This window comes from Sapajus apella, unplaced genomic scaffold (assembly GCF_009761245.1).
Source record: "Sapajus apella isolate SASKATOON/1434 unplaced genomic scaffold, GSC_monkey_1.0 scaffold4, whole genome shotgun sequence".
NCBI classification, from domain to species: domain Eukaryota; kingdom Metazoa; phylum Chordata; class Mammalia; order Primates; family Cebidae; genus Sapajus; species Sapajus apella.
The window spans coordinates 45,331,048-45,346,275 of record NW_022436944.1 but is presented as its reverse complement, the minus strand read 5'-3'; the positions used below and the strand labels follow the sequence as shown (position 1 = coordinate 45,346,275).

Here is a 15,228-nt window from a genome sequence, read left to right as displayed (position 1 = left end):
GACACTGTTGTACCTACGTACCTTGACCTAGAGTGAAGAACCACTGTTAAAGACCCTATGTTCCATAAGGATTTGGAAGACCTGAGAGTGGTTAGGGAATATTTATTTCAAGAATGCTGTTGGACTGTCTGATAGGTAGACAGCAAAACAGAAGAGCGTCTTCCAAGAGGCAACCCTCATCTTTGCATCATAAAGTTCACAAAACTTTCACATACATTATTTCATTTAATCTTCACAAGGAAAACAGTGAGATTCATTCATTCGTTTCCCAGCCCTGGTAACAGATACTTAGAGGCAAGCCACAGAAGATGTACACATGTACCGCCAGCCCCCCACACCACGCCAAAATGCGCAAGATAATCTGTAGCTGCACTGCTCATAATGGCCCTGAAGTGGAAAAGTCTCAAATCTTCATCCTCAGTAGGATAAAAAAATACAAATGAACTGAGCGTAGCCATGAGAAAAGCCACCACAACTACCGGCATGAAAGGACGAGTCTCAAACATTATATCGAATGAAAGAAGACACAAGAGGGAAAATATTGTGTGACATCACTTATGTAAGCAGAAAAGCTGCCTGTCAGAAGTTGGGAGTTGTCATGTTTGTGGGAGAGTTATATGGTCGTCTGAGGTACAAAGACATGTTGTGTTTCTTGAACTAAGGTTCAGGTTACTTGTGTGTTCACTTTGTAAAAATTAAAGCAGTGCACTGGTGTGCTATACTTCAATAAAAATTTACATTAAAAAAGCAGAGGGACCCACACAGAATGACCAACTTCTACTTTGCAAAGCAGAAAGTAAACCAAACTCTAATTACCATCTATTATCCAATCTACACATTTTAAGACAATAGAATCGCACCAAATATAGGTAGGACACACAACTATAACACTGCGTAAGTTAACTTTATGAAAAACAATTTGCGTCTTAGCCTTATTTTGCTCCTTTTACTCTAGGCCCATGAGTGTCTTCTGAGGACAACTCGATTTGCCAACTGTTCTCCGAGAAGCACTACTTTGGGATCTAGATAAAAACTCTTTTTGTTTATGATCCATAGGAGATTTCACTTGTCTTTCCACTTCTGCCAGCAAGCAGTTTGTGGTAACAGTGACTCACTGGAGCTCTCAGAGTGGATGAGGATGACTTTTGGGTGATGAGAAAGTCCTGGCCTCCACATCCCAGGCTGCTCTGCTAAGTGGCTTAACTGGCTTTTGTTGGCCTAGCCGCCCTCCACCTACATTGGCCTCCACAGCGCAACCTACCACTTATTTGACACCTAGCTAGAGTTATCCTTTATCAGCAACATTTTAAGTTGTGCCTTGAAGCTTTGAGCTTCCCTGCTCCTTGGGTAAGCAGTTAGCTAACTTTCCCAGTAATACGTGGATATAGGCTTTGCTGTTGTTATTATTAACCTCGAAGAGATACATTTCTTCTTTCCTATTTCTTTTAATCATCCAAAGTACCCATTCATCTATGCATTCACTATTTTTACATTTTTCCTTTCCTGTCTAGACTCTTCCCAATGAGACAAGATGACCAGTCCTACAACTAGAATTTAAGTTTAAACTTTATGAGCTGTCTGTTATACAGACTACTGCCAATATACTCTGTGTTAGTCTAGTGCTTCCCATCTCCAGACCTGTCAACCAGTCATAAGAAGAGGTTGGTTTGGCAAAACTTGGTCTTCACACAGCCATTGGATTTACTACCATGGACTGTGCTCTTTTCCGGGTGTTTGCAAATGGAATTGATGCTGGCTTTTCTTTTCTTTAGGCCTTTTTTATGCTAAGTGTTCAGCCTATTATGTCTATAATCACTCTTTCGAGGCATAATGTCTTTTAATATCTTTTCTTTCTTTCAAAACTCTTACAATTCACAGTTGATGGTCTGCAAATTTCTTTGATTAGTTCCCTAGTTACTGAGAGAGAAAATGAAATATGATATGAAATTCTTTCCATTATATTTTGCTTCATTTTGGTTTCCTATGTTGCTATTCTACAAATTGTGTTTATTGAATATTTTGTTTGTAATGAACACATAACAATTGTATATATTTATGGAGTATCGTGTGACGCTTGAACACAGGTATACTTTGTATAATGATTAAATCAGGGTAGTTAGCATATATAATGGGTCAAAGACCTGTGCAGACATTTCTGAAAAGAAAACACACAAATCGCCAAAAATATGATGAAATGCTCAAGATCACCACCAATCATCAGGGAAACCACAATGAGATACCACATTACCCCAGTCAGAATAACTATTATCAAAAAGACAAGTAACAAGTATTTTTTATGATGCACAGATATTCTAAGACTTTTACATGAATTACCTCATTTAATCCTTACACTACCCCTATGATGTAAACATCACATTATAAACCTCATTTTACAGAAGGCGAAGCTGAGCCTCAGAGAGGTTAAGTGACCTAGGGATGTCCTAGCCTCACGTGAAACCCTGTATGTGGCTCTTACCTTGCTGATGATTCTAAGATAATTTCCTTCAATTGCACAAATATTTATTAAGGGTAATGATGTGCCCATCACTGAACCTGGCATTGGGCTTCTTGGCTATAGGACAGATAGTTCTTAAATATGAACAGTTCTAAGGTGGTACATATTATCAGACTTTCCCTGTGGTCAACTGTATAAAGGGGTAGCTTCTGAATGGTCCAGGAATTAAACCAGGTGCTAAAAATACAGATCTCTGGTTTTTTTTTTTTTTTTTTTTTTTTTTTTTTTGAGACAAGGTCTTTCTCTGTCACGCAGGCTGGAGTGCAGTGGCCCTACAGCTCACTGCAGCTTCCACATCCCAAGCTCAGGTGATCCTCCCACCTCAGCCTCCAGAGTAGCTGGGACTACAGGCACATGCTACTATACCTGTCTAATTTTTGTATCTTTTATAGAGACAGGTTTTGCCATGCACCCAGGCTGATCTTGAACTCCTGGGTTCAAGCAATCCTTCTGCCTTGGCCTTTCAAAGTGTGGGGATTAAAGGGATGAGCCACCGTGCCAGGCCAGACGTGAGTTCTTAAGAGGTGCTCACGGAGAATCTGTAGGTATGATGTGGTCACCACCATGACTGAGACTTCTGTGACCTCTGACAGCACAGCGGAGCAGCGCCTAAGAGCACAAGTCCAAGAAAAGCCTCAGATCTTATTTTTTAAAAAACAGTATTTTTGAGCTTGCAAGTAAATGCTTATCAGCTAAGTATTCTTACATGGCATAATGAGCTGATTGCTGGCTCACACTATTTCTTCCCCTCCACTGTGGGCAAGGGTATTTCCTCACCCCACCACTGTTGAGCTTGGTGATGCAACTTGCTTTGGCCAAAGGAACATGGGTAGAAATATCAATCTGCCAGTCCTGAGCCTCAGCCCTAAGATGCCTTATATATTTCCTCTCCCCTCCTGTCCTTCTGCCACTATCACGAGAAGGCTATGTAAAGAGGCAGCTGCTAGTCCCAGACGAAGGGGGCATGTGGAAGAAAGCCAGGTCCGGCTGATTCCCACTAATCCCAGCAGAGGCCTACAGAGCCAAGCTGACCTACAAGAAAAGTTATTATAAGCCACTGAGATTTGAGGGTTGTTTCACAGCATTGTTACAGCAAATACACACGAGATGTGTCTTAGGTTCCCTTTCCAGGGAGCCAGGCTCCAGAAATTTGTACTAGTTTTCCCACCTGCGTAGGAGAGGCATTCCGGATCACCCTGCATAAACTGGCAGTTTCACAAAGGCGACGTCTAATCTGAGTCTTCAGGCTCAATCGGCATGTGAGGTGCTTGTGAACGCACTGTAAGGTCACCATCCTGTACAGTAGCCTATGGCCGTTAGTCACATGTAGCTGCCCAGCACTTGAAATGTCCCATCCAAGTTGAGAGGTGTTTTTTTTTTTTTTTTTCCTTTGAGTCAGAGTCTCTCTTTGTCACCCAGGCTGGAGTGCAGTGGCATAATCTCGGCTCACTGCAACTTCTGTCTCCTGGGTTCAAGTGATTCTCCTGCCTCAGCCTCCTGAGTAGCTGGGATTACAGGCGTGCGCCACCACACGCAGCTAAGTTTTGAATTTTTTTTAGTAGAGACAGGGTTTCACCATGTTGGCCAGGTTGGTCTCGAACTCCAGACCTCGTGATCCACCCACCTCAGCCTCCCAAAGTGCTGGGATTACAGACATGAGCCACTGTGCCCGGCCAAGAGGTGTTTTAAGTATAAATACACACTGGATTTTGAAGACTTGGTATGAAAAACAAAATTGTACACTAGTTACTAATTTTTATGCAAGTTTTATATTTAAATAATATTTAAAATATGCTGGGATAAATGAAACATATTGTTGAAATTAATTTCACTGCTTTCTTTTTACTTCTTCTTAATTTGGTGACCAAAAGGTTTTAAATTACATATGTGTCTCGGAGAATACATCTACTAGGCAGCTCTGTGCTAGAAGGACTTACAGGCCATAAGCAAAGTTGAGAGTGAGAACCATCCCAGGATGGGGTCAGGTTGCTGCTTTCAGCAATAGTTAGGGCACACAGGGTGCACAGTGCAGGGGTGGCAGGCCAGTAGGAGCTACAGAAGTTGGGTTATGAGGTCTGAACACCAGGCTTGGGACCTGCAGCCATAGCCTGGAGGTACCTGAAAGGGAGCTTGCTAAAAGCAGGATGCCTGGATGCTAGGTGGTCGGTTATAAGAGAAGACTGGCAGACACTGAGGAAGTGAAATATTTGTCATAGGGGAGTCAAGTGCCAGCCAGCAACTGCTTTCCTATTCTAAGGCACTTACAGGTTGATTCATGGGCAATTTGAAACCATAAGCAGTTTCCGTGATGAAACATGCAGACCAAATGATATCGCATTCCTTATCTTTGCCAGTGAGCAGACTTTCCCTTCTGCCTGCTGTCACAAACACTGTCACCTTGAAAGGTGCTATCCTATCACTGTCTCTGACGAGCGGAGCAGGGAGATGTCACTTCTAACAGCACCATGAAGTATGGGTCCATTCAGAGATGTATTAGGCAGCCACTAAGAAAGCCAGGCTGCTTTGGCAAAAGAGAAGAAACTCAAGTCGTAACCGGATTAGAATGTCATGATAAATATAACTTTCACCTTAGTTCCCATTAGGTGATGATTTTAAAGGTTACTTATGAACGTTTCTGAAGTAAGTAACAGAATGATTACGCGAGCAGCTCGCAAGACTTGGGATGTGAAAGAAAGCATGAGCTTCTCATGCACAATAGCTGAGGCCAGTTGGAGTCCTTTGTCGGATATGGAAATATCAGCGATGATTCTGCTCTTAATATAAAGTGTGGATCCACATAAAAGTGGCCAGATTTCTGCTGGATTCCAAACACAGTGTATGAAACTGCCTTTAGAATTTGTCATCCTGTTTCCCCAATACATTGAGCAAGCTTGGGGTTATTTGGGTAGGCTCAGGGCTAAGAGCTTGCAGCCCATCCGCTTATGGGAAACGTAAAATGCAAATGAATGAGTTGGGATGTCAAAAGAAAAAATGACTTCTCTCCACAGCTGGATATGAACAGTTCTATTGGCTTCAATAGGAATGGGTATTTCATAAACTGATAGAACTTAGAGGTGAGTCACGAGCACCCCTGGAGTTTAACAGGGGAAGATACTGAGGCTCAGGTGGGACTAACTTATCCAAAATTATGCAACCAGTCAGTACGAGGGCTGGAAATCAAACCAGAGTCTCCTGTTCAGTGATCTGACACCCGGGGCTGACCCAGGGACAAAGAAGCCTTGCAATAAAACTACTTAAGCTTCTGAGAACAGGCCTTAGGGCCGTGGTTCTCAACCCTGGCTGCACTTCAGAATATCTGAAGAAATCGCTCTGGCCACATACCAGAGCAATTAATAAAGAATTTATGGAGATAGGACCCAGAAAACTGTATTTTTAAAAGCCATCCAGGTGATTCTACTATGTAGTTGAGCATTAATGCTCAAGAGGGTACCTGAATGATATGGGAACAGACCCAGTTCTCAAAGGCAGGGTATCATCTGCCTCAGATGACTGCCGTGTCTGGGTTCCTCCAGAGGCCTCCCTTATAGAGGAGGCGGAGATCAAACCAGTAATATGATCTCGACCAGAAGGCTTTGTTTGCCAGGCAGACACTGGTGAGTTTCCAAGTCACCTTACTATTTGTCCAGAGGAGATCATGGCATATCCGCCAGCCCTGATGGCTTTGTTGGTGTAAAAGTGGGTTTCCTCACATCAGTGCCATCTGGCCGGCACAGTACACAACCTGAGACGAACGAGTTTTTAAAGGAAGCATATTCAGCTTTTAAAGGTCTATAACATTGCCCATAGAATTTTCTGCAATCGACGGAAATGTTTCATATCTATACTTTCTAATATGGTTACCGCTAGCTCATGGCTGCTGACTGCTCTAAATGTTGCAAGTATGACAAAGAAAATAAATTTTAAATTTCATTTTAGTTACTTTATCTTTAAACTTACATAACCACATGGGGTTGCTGACCACTGTGTCAGACAATGCAAGGAAGTTCTCAGAATTCTCCCAACCAGGCAGGAGACAAAGAATTTATAGAGGACAAAGAGAAGTATTTTAATTTTAAACTACGCTGTTGCCTGCCCACTCTATACATGTCTTTAGCTTATTCAGCAAGTTTGGATGTTTTAAAAAAACCTTACTAGAAAATGGTTTTCGACAATAAAGGTACAGATAGCATTGATTTTTAAGAAGTGTTTTAGTGTATTTGGTTTTCTTTTATAAACAAGATTACTGAATAAGAAAATTCTTACCTTGGAATATTAAAGCTTCTGATGCGAACCAGTTTTGGGAATACTAAGTATCTGATAACCTTCCTCTCAGATGCTTACAAGAGTCATATTGCAGGAAAGACGGAGCTACAATTTCATCTAAGACCACCTTTCCACGCAAACTCTTCCAAAAGAAAGTTAGCTGTATGCCAATATCAACTCATTCTCCCAGAAACACAGAGAGCTCCTAATCTTCCTCACGTAGATGACTTTGGCCAAGGAACGTGACTAAACTTTCTGGTCACTTCTTTCAGCTCAAGAAACAAACACCCTTGTGTAGGCATTGCATTTGAGACGAAATTCTTGAGACATTGGTATGCTTATTCTATGTGACATTTCAATAGTTATTTTTGGTTAGCACTCTATTATTCATATGAAAACCCATAGCATGCCCATGCAAATGCAAGCCTGCTGCCACCTCTATCTTGCAGTTTTATCTCCTTCTTAAATACTTGACAGTATTTCTTCATTTACATTAATAAAAATTGAGGGGACAAAAATTAAAGCCATATTCCATCATACTTGGTGGGTGTAATACTTCTGACCAACCCCATTTTGATGCTAAAATTAGAGGTTTATGTTCTCTTTGCCAGTCCTAATGCCAGTGAACACCATTTGTATTTCACCAGAACCTGGAATGAGTGACGTACTTATAAAGTAAAAGAAGATCCGGTCAAGGGGTGGTATGTTTTCAAGGACAGAACACAGGTGTAAATGCCTGAAGACTGGGACTTTAAGTCCTGCCACCAAACTTACCCATAATATTACACTGGGGCAAAAGTAATTGCGGGTTTTGCCATTACTTTTAATGCCATTACTTTTAATGGCAAAAACGCAATTACCTTTGCACCAACCTATTACAACCTTGAACACCATGTCACTTAATTTTTCTGAGATCTATTTTCCTCATCTGCACTAGAGGGATAAAAATAGCACCACTTCAAGGGATGCTGTGAGAACATCATAAGGTGATATGTGTGTTTTGAGAACAAATAGTGAATATTACTCAGGTATTAATTGTCAGTGATAGGCTGGAATAACACGGCCTATTGTTTCCTCATTAAGTTCTGCATATAAACCTCCTTTTTTAGGTCTATGGTGAATTTAAACAAATATGTACACATTCCATTTGCTTCAAACGTGATAGGTTTAAAAACTATATTTTTTTGATTGTGATAAAATATGCATATTTTTATTATTTTGACAATTTTTTGGTGTACAGGTCTCTATGAATTTGACCACTTTAGGTACCTCATATAAGTGGAATTACATAGTATTTGCCTTTTGTGTCTGGCTTAATTTCACTTAATGTCCTTAAGGTTCAACCATATTGTAGCATGTAGCCAAATGTCATTCTTTTTTAAAGCAAAATAATTTTCTGTTGTATGTACAGACCATGTTTGGCTTATCTGTTCATGCACCAGTGGAAATTCCGGTCACTCCAACTTTTGGCTATTACATTGCTATGAACATTAGCGTAAAAATATCTGTTTGAGTCCTTCGTTAACAGCCATAAGTGAAATTAATGAATGATATGTGATTCCATGCTTAATATTTTGAAGAACTGCTATACTGTTCTCATAGCAGGTGCAGCATTTTCTGTTCTCACCAGAAAAACACAGGGTTACCATTTATCCACATCGTTGCCAACATAATTTTCTTTTTTCCCCTTAAATAATAGCCATACTAAGTGGTAAGCTGTGGTATCTCATTGTGGCTCTATTTTGCCTTTCCCTAATTATTATTGATGCTGAACATATTTTCATGTGCTTAATGACCATTTTAATGTCTTCTTTAGATACGTATCTATTTAAATTATTTGGCCATTGAAACATGACATTTTTAGCATAAAATGAATATATACACATTTTGTTAAAAAAAGATGTTTTCGGATATAACAGCAAAGTCATAAGGCCCTTAAAAGTAGCTGTGAAGTGAGTTTATTATTATTGCTGATATTCGTATCATTTATAATTACTACTGCCATTTTATCTAACATGATTGAAGACTAGACATTTTCTAGGCACTGTGCAAAGCAGTACACATGGATTAACTTATTGGATCTTCACACCTACTCTGTGAAGCAGCAGCTAGTCTTGTTAGTATCCACACTGAGCAGCTGAGGAAACTGAAGCATAAACAAGCTAAAGTAACTTCCCCAAGGCCATGCAGCTAGTGAGTGGAAGTGGGATTTGAACCCAGGCCACTGGACTCCAGAGTTTTTGTTCTCAACCACCACACATTCCCACCTCTCAATGATGGATGGTGCTGAATGATCTGCTGATGAGCTTTATGGGGCATGTACATTAAAGAATAATAAGTACTAGGTTATTGCTCATGATCTTTCATTTCAGAATACTTAAGGAGATTCATTCAAATAGTCATTTCTATGACTATTCATGGGACTTTAAAAATGAGCCAGCAATATGATTATTTGTTTGCTATTATTTAACAGCCCAAAGTTGAGGCATTTTGGCATATACTTGAAAAATCGTATTCTCCCACACCATGCTGCATTGGTTGGATAGTTTATTGGAGGGTAAAAGATAAGGTCATAATTACTTTTGGTATTCAACATTCTTTATATACTACTGGAAGAGAATATTTATGCCTTATCTATTTATTCCTTAAATCTTTATTGAGTGCCTATCATGGGCTAGGTACTATTTGAGTTTCTGGAAATACAAATGGATAAATCTCTGCTCTAACAGATTGTGGTGCCGGGTGGTCTGACAGGCTGTCAATGCAGAATTGCACAAATATTTTGAAACCAAGTAATAGTGGGGAAGAAGAATAAAGCAGGTAAGAGGAGAGACAGATCCTAAGGAGTGCAGAGGGCCTGGCAGGTCACAGTTGTCAGGCAAGGTTTCTGTAATCAGAGAATGTTCGAGAGAGACCAAAATGAAATGAGAAAATGAACAACGGGTAAAGAGCATCTCAGACTAAGGGAACAACCAGTGCAAAGATCCTGAGGTAGGAGCTTCCCAGGAATGTCTGTACAACGAAGAAGGCAGAGTGAGTAGAACAGAGGAAAAGAGGGGCTGAAATTAACTCTTCCCTTCCTTGAATTCTCCAGAACCATGGAATGTATCAAATGCTAAACTCTGGTGGGAACCAGGGTCAAAATATAACACATCTAAAATCTGCATTGGAGAAAGTAATATGAAAAACATAGATCCACTTTTGTAGAATACATAGTATCTTGACTTTTTTTTTCTATTTTCTGGTGGACCATGAATCAGAAATGCTATGAACACAAAATAGATTACAGATACAATATACATTTAGCCACACTTGAATAGGTCCAACATAACATTCATTTCTCCTACATCAAAGAATGAGCCAGCCCTTCGAGGGTGGATCTACTGGGTCCAAAAAAAAAAAAAAAAAACCAAAACAATGACAGTCACCAAATGCTCTCTAATGTTGACAGAAATCTACTGCTGAGATTTGTTACAAGATTAAAAAAGGAAGGTTGATGTCATGCATGTTAGACTGTGACCTCAAGCACTTTTTTTTTTTTTTTTTTTTGGAAGATCATAAAATTTTATGTAAAAATCTCTACTATTCTTTGTTCCAAGAAATTTGACATATAACCACTGATGATTTAAGAAATATATAACTCTCCTAGCATTTGAAAAAACCTTGAGAGATTATCCAAATTAATATAGTTTCAGCATTACACATACACATTTACCAATTTTCCATATTAGATTTCTATGGTCATCCCTGAGTAGCTCAACCCAGGAACAGTGGAAAGTAAGAGTCCTTATAATTCTGTGACATTATTATGTATAATGTTCTGATTTTCACTATATGTTTAAACCAAATACTGGAGTAACTATAAATTATAGCCCTCTAGTCACATAAAATGAACTTCCAGATAGCTCCCAAATTTGAGTAACTTAAATGACTATATTTCAGAATAATACCCATACACTACAAGTATTTGTCACATTTGCTGCAGAATAAAAATAACCTCATTCAAGTGTGGGGAAGAGAGGTTCTGTAGGATTCCAGCCTCCAGCCACCACTCCCAAGCCAGAAAGTTATTCTCAAAACAAGAGGACACTGAACAAGGGATGGTAAAAACAGACCAAAGAAGTAGCAGAGCTAGGAAAACAGTTTAAACTCAGGAAAGACTAAAAACTAGAAACTTCGGAACATCTGGATAAGAAATAGGCAGCAGTGGTTGAATGTGGCAGCTCACGCCTGTAATCCCAGCATTATGGGAGGCTGAGGCAGGCAGATCACCTGAGGTCAGGAGTTCGAGACTAGCCTGGCCAACACCGTAAAACCCCGACTCGACTAAAAATACGAAAATTAGCCAGGCCTGGTGGTGGGCGCCTGTAATCCCAGCTACCCAGGAGGCGGCAGCAGGATAATCACTTGAACCCAGGACCTGGAGGTTGCAAGGAGCCGAGATTGCAACATTGCACTCCACCCTGGCGGACAAGAACAAGACTTCATGTGGGGGTAGGGAGGCAGGGAGAAATAGGCAGTGGTAACATGAGGTGGAAAACAGGGGTTGCCAAAGGCCAGAGTGGACCTGGTGGCACTATTGGGCTTGTAGGAGAGGCCTTCACTGCTTTAACATGTAAAGGCTTTCCACTGTCTATGTTCCCATCATTTCCTGACACATTTGCCTTGTCTACTGGCAAAATGATATACCCTCTAAATAAAGTCTGGTTAAAATGAAGGTGCTTAGCATACACTGAAGCAAAGTCAACTTAGTCTTCCGTCCTCAGAGTATCTCACCATAGAACACACGGCACAATCTGCTGTAGCTGGCTAAGGCCTCTATTGGATCAGATCATTTGTGGGAACTTTTCTTGCATATTTAGGCCTAAAGAGCTGCAGGGCAGGGGTGAGAATCACAGAATCTCGGAAGGGGAAAAAAATGGAATTTTAGGCAGCTTTGTGGTTGCTCAGTGTTTCCAAGTTGGTGATTGTGTTAGTCTGCTTGGGCTGCCACATCAAAATAGCACAGCCTGGGGGCTTCAGCAATAGAAAGGTATTTCCCGTACTTCAGAATGCTAGAATTCTGCAATCGGGGACCAGCGTGATCAGGTTCTGGAGAGGCACTTTTCCTGGCTTGCAGAGGGCTGCCTGCTCAGTTTCCTCATACGGCGGGGAGAGAAAGCAAGCTCTGGTGTCTCTATCTCTTTTAAAAGGGCACGAGTTCTATCAGATAAGGCTTCCGCCTTATGACCTCACTCAACCTTAATCACCTTCTTAAAGTCCGTTTTCCAATTCAGTCACATGGGTGTCAGGGCTTCAACACAGGAATTTTGAGGGACACAGATGAATCTATAGCCATGAGGGTTTAAATTCAAAGATACGAAAAGAAAGCCTGATATAAAGGACAAAGAAATGTGGACACAAAAATTTAAAATTTTTGTGCAGAGACCATAAATTTTGAAAAATATAAAATGGAGAAAAAATATTTGCTACATATAATATCCCTAACATATAAAACTCCAATAAATAATTAAGAAATAAGAAGTCAACAAAGAGGAAAAGGTATGAATAATCACTGAAAAATGATAATAAAAACATTAGAAAGGATGCCTGCATTAAAACTGTAATCATAATTTTAAATTTAAGTGATAGAAAAAATTATCACTATAGATTCCGAAGAGCTAGAACCCCTACTGTCCTATTAGGCAAAATATTAGCACCCAAAAGCCTAATGTTGTGTTACGCGGAGTATTAGCCCCCAAAGATATCTATGTCCTAATACCCAGGATCTGTGAATATGTTGGGTTACATGATATTTAGCATATTAGGTTGTAAACGTAGTTATAATCAGCTGACCTTAAAAGAGTGAACTGATCCTGCATTATGCAGAGGGGCCCAATGTGGTTACAAGAGTTCTTAAAGCTGGAAGAGGAATGAGAAGGGAGAACTATAGAAATGGTAGCATTAAGATGACTAGGCTGAATGTTGCCGGCTTTGAGGTGAAGGAATGGGGCTGTGAGCCAATGAAAGTGGGTGGCCTCTAGAGCTTGCACCAAGCAAAGCAAGGAAATGAATTCTCCCCTAGAGCTTTCAAAGAGAACCCAGCCCTGCTGACACCTTCATTTTAGCCAATGAGACCCATTTTGGATTTCTGACCTTCGGAGTTTTAAAATTAAAAATTTGCTGGCCAGGCAGGGTGGTTCATGTCCGTAATCCTTGCACTTTGGGAGGCTGAGGTCTGTGCATCACTTGAGCCCAGGAGTTCAAGACCAGTCTGGGCAACACGGAGAAACCCTGTGTCTACAAAAATATAAAACTTAGCCAGACATGGGGGTGCATGCCTGTAGTCCCAGCTACTTGGGAGGCTGAAGCGGGAGGATGGCTTAAGCCTGGGAGTGGAGGTTAAAGTGAGCCGAGATTGCACCACTGCGCTACAGCCTGAGCAACAGAGCAAGACCCCGTCTCAAACCAACAACAACAAAAATGTGTGTGGTTTAAGTTGCCAAATTTGTGTGTGTGTGTTTTATAGTAGCAAAGACAAACAGTGATGAAGTGAGAAAACTTGCTGAGATGTCAATTGATACACGTCTTTTTGGAGGGCAATTACACACCTATTTCTCACCATCGAAAATACAAATATTCTTGTACCTAAAAATTTTAACTTTTATAACTCATTCCATCAAAGTAATTCAGCAATAGGTCTTTTGTTTTTTTCTTCAAGTGGTAGAAAAGTGACTATAAGCTGAGTGGCCTCGATTGTCATCACAGAATGCAGAACTATTACTCTTAGCTCATTTGGACTGCTGTAACAAAATGCCATCAACTGGGCAACTTACAACAGAAATTTATTTCTCACCGTTTTAGAGGCTGGGAAGTCCAAGATGAAGGCATTGGCAGATTTCGTGTCTGAGAAGGACCCATGTCCTGGTTCTCAGCCCAGAGCCTGTTTGTAAGTGTGCTAATACTATTTCTGAGAGCTTCATCTGCGTGACATAAGCACCTCCCAAAGACCTCGCCTCCGAATACTGTCACATTGGGAATGTTTCTACATAGGAATATTTGGAATCACATTCAGCCTATAGCACTCAGGATAAAAAAGGGCAATATCTCTTCAAAGAGTGAACATTCATCACTGAATATCATTACAGGCAAGTATGTTTCCAGGGATTTCACTTTCGAAGGAGGAAAAAGTGTGTACATACATACACAGAAGGAAAAAAAAAATCCAAAAAACATATTCCCATATTATTAGCAGGATTCTTATGGGTAAGGGTTTAGGAAAAATGCCAGTTTCTATTTTAAGTATACGTTTTCATATTGTTTAAAAACTTTCTAAAAATTAAATGGTAGTACCTCATTTTTAAAAAGTAAAGATATTTGCATAACATAGTACTGAAACTAAAGCAATGTGTGATTTTGACTTCGAAGTAATTAAGAATAAGTTAATCATAAAAAAGCTATTCAGTTTACCTTTCTTAGGCTACCTGAAGACCCAACAACAGAAAACAGAGAAAGACCAAATTCACTGAATTCATGCAGCATTGTTGGAGGTTTTTGCAGGAGATTGTGTCTTAGCCTTTGCTTTATATAAGAAAATAAAATAGTAGATCTTGTCTATTGAGAGGAGAAAAACCAGTTTCCCTTTCCACCCCAGGGTTCTTACAAGGGATACTGGGATGACCGTATCCATTTAATGTTGTTCACACTTTCTTCCTCTTCCTTACATTACAAACCATCAAGGCTACAGTTTAGCCAGAGCTTTGAATTCAGTAAAAAGTCTCATTGGCTTTCTAAACAAAGTTGTTTGCAATAAAACACAATCAACCTTTAAAAAAAACAATGCCCCAAATGGGAAATACATAAGTTTACTCTGCCACTAATTGAACGGCTGATATAAGTGTGGGAGTCATCTGAAAACCTATGAATTCTGCCATTGCACTAAACCACCTCCTGATATCCCTTGCCTTTGATGGCTTCTATTATTACATTCTAGAGCTCTAAGAGAAATAAGCTTGTCAGTACAAAATGCCTTAAAGGGCTCTCCCCCTTCAGAGCTGCTGAGAAGACACAGAATTTGTTGACTGGGAGCAGGCGATCAGTGTGTCCCCCAGAGGCAGCATTAAAGGCAGATGCTGTAAGCAACGGCAGATTTAATATGCTTCGTTCCTCCATCTTTCCTCCCTGGCACACTGGCCTTCCCCTAGGACTGACTCTCATCAAACTGACAAAATGATCATCGGTGGACTCACGGTTAGGACCAAGGATTTTCCCAAAGACCAAGGTGGCTTTGAAAGATAATACATGGCTCATTTTTACACTTGAGGCCCAGAGCCTGTGTGTTAGAGGTTGGCTGGCTGAAAAATCTCAGATGGAGTCAGCTAATTCACTTAGTTCTCTTCTTAAACCCACGAGGCTAAAGGCTATTGGGCTTCATGAGAAATAAACAAAATTTCAAATTAACTATAGTGGCC

At 40.3% G+C, this 15,228-nt stretch overlaps 1 protein-coding gene and 1 pseudogene across 1 annotated transcript in view; both read right to left on the bottom strand.

The window, feature by feature from the left end:
• The window catches only part of LOC116537627, a 51,589-nt pseudogene extending 47,780 nt beyond the window's left edge, over window positions 1-3,809 (bottom strand).
• The window catches only part of RARB (retinoic acid receptor beta), a 416,035-nt gene that overhangs the window by 308,684 nt on the left and 92,123 nt on the right, over window positions 1-15,228 (bottom strand). The gene's annotated exons all lie outside the window — the stretch shown is intronic.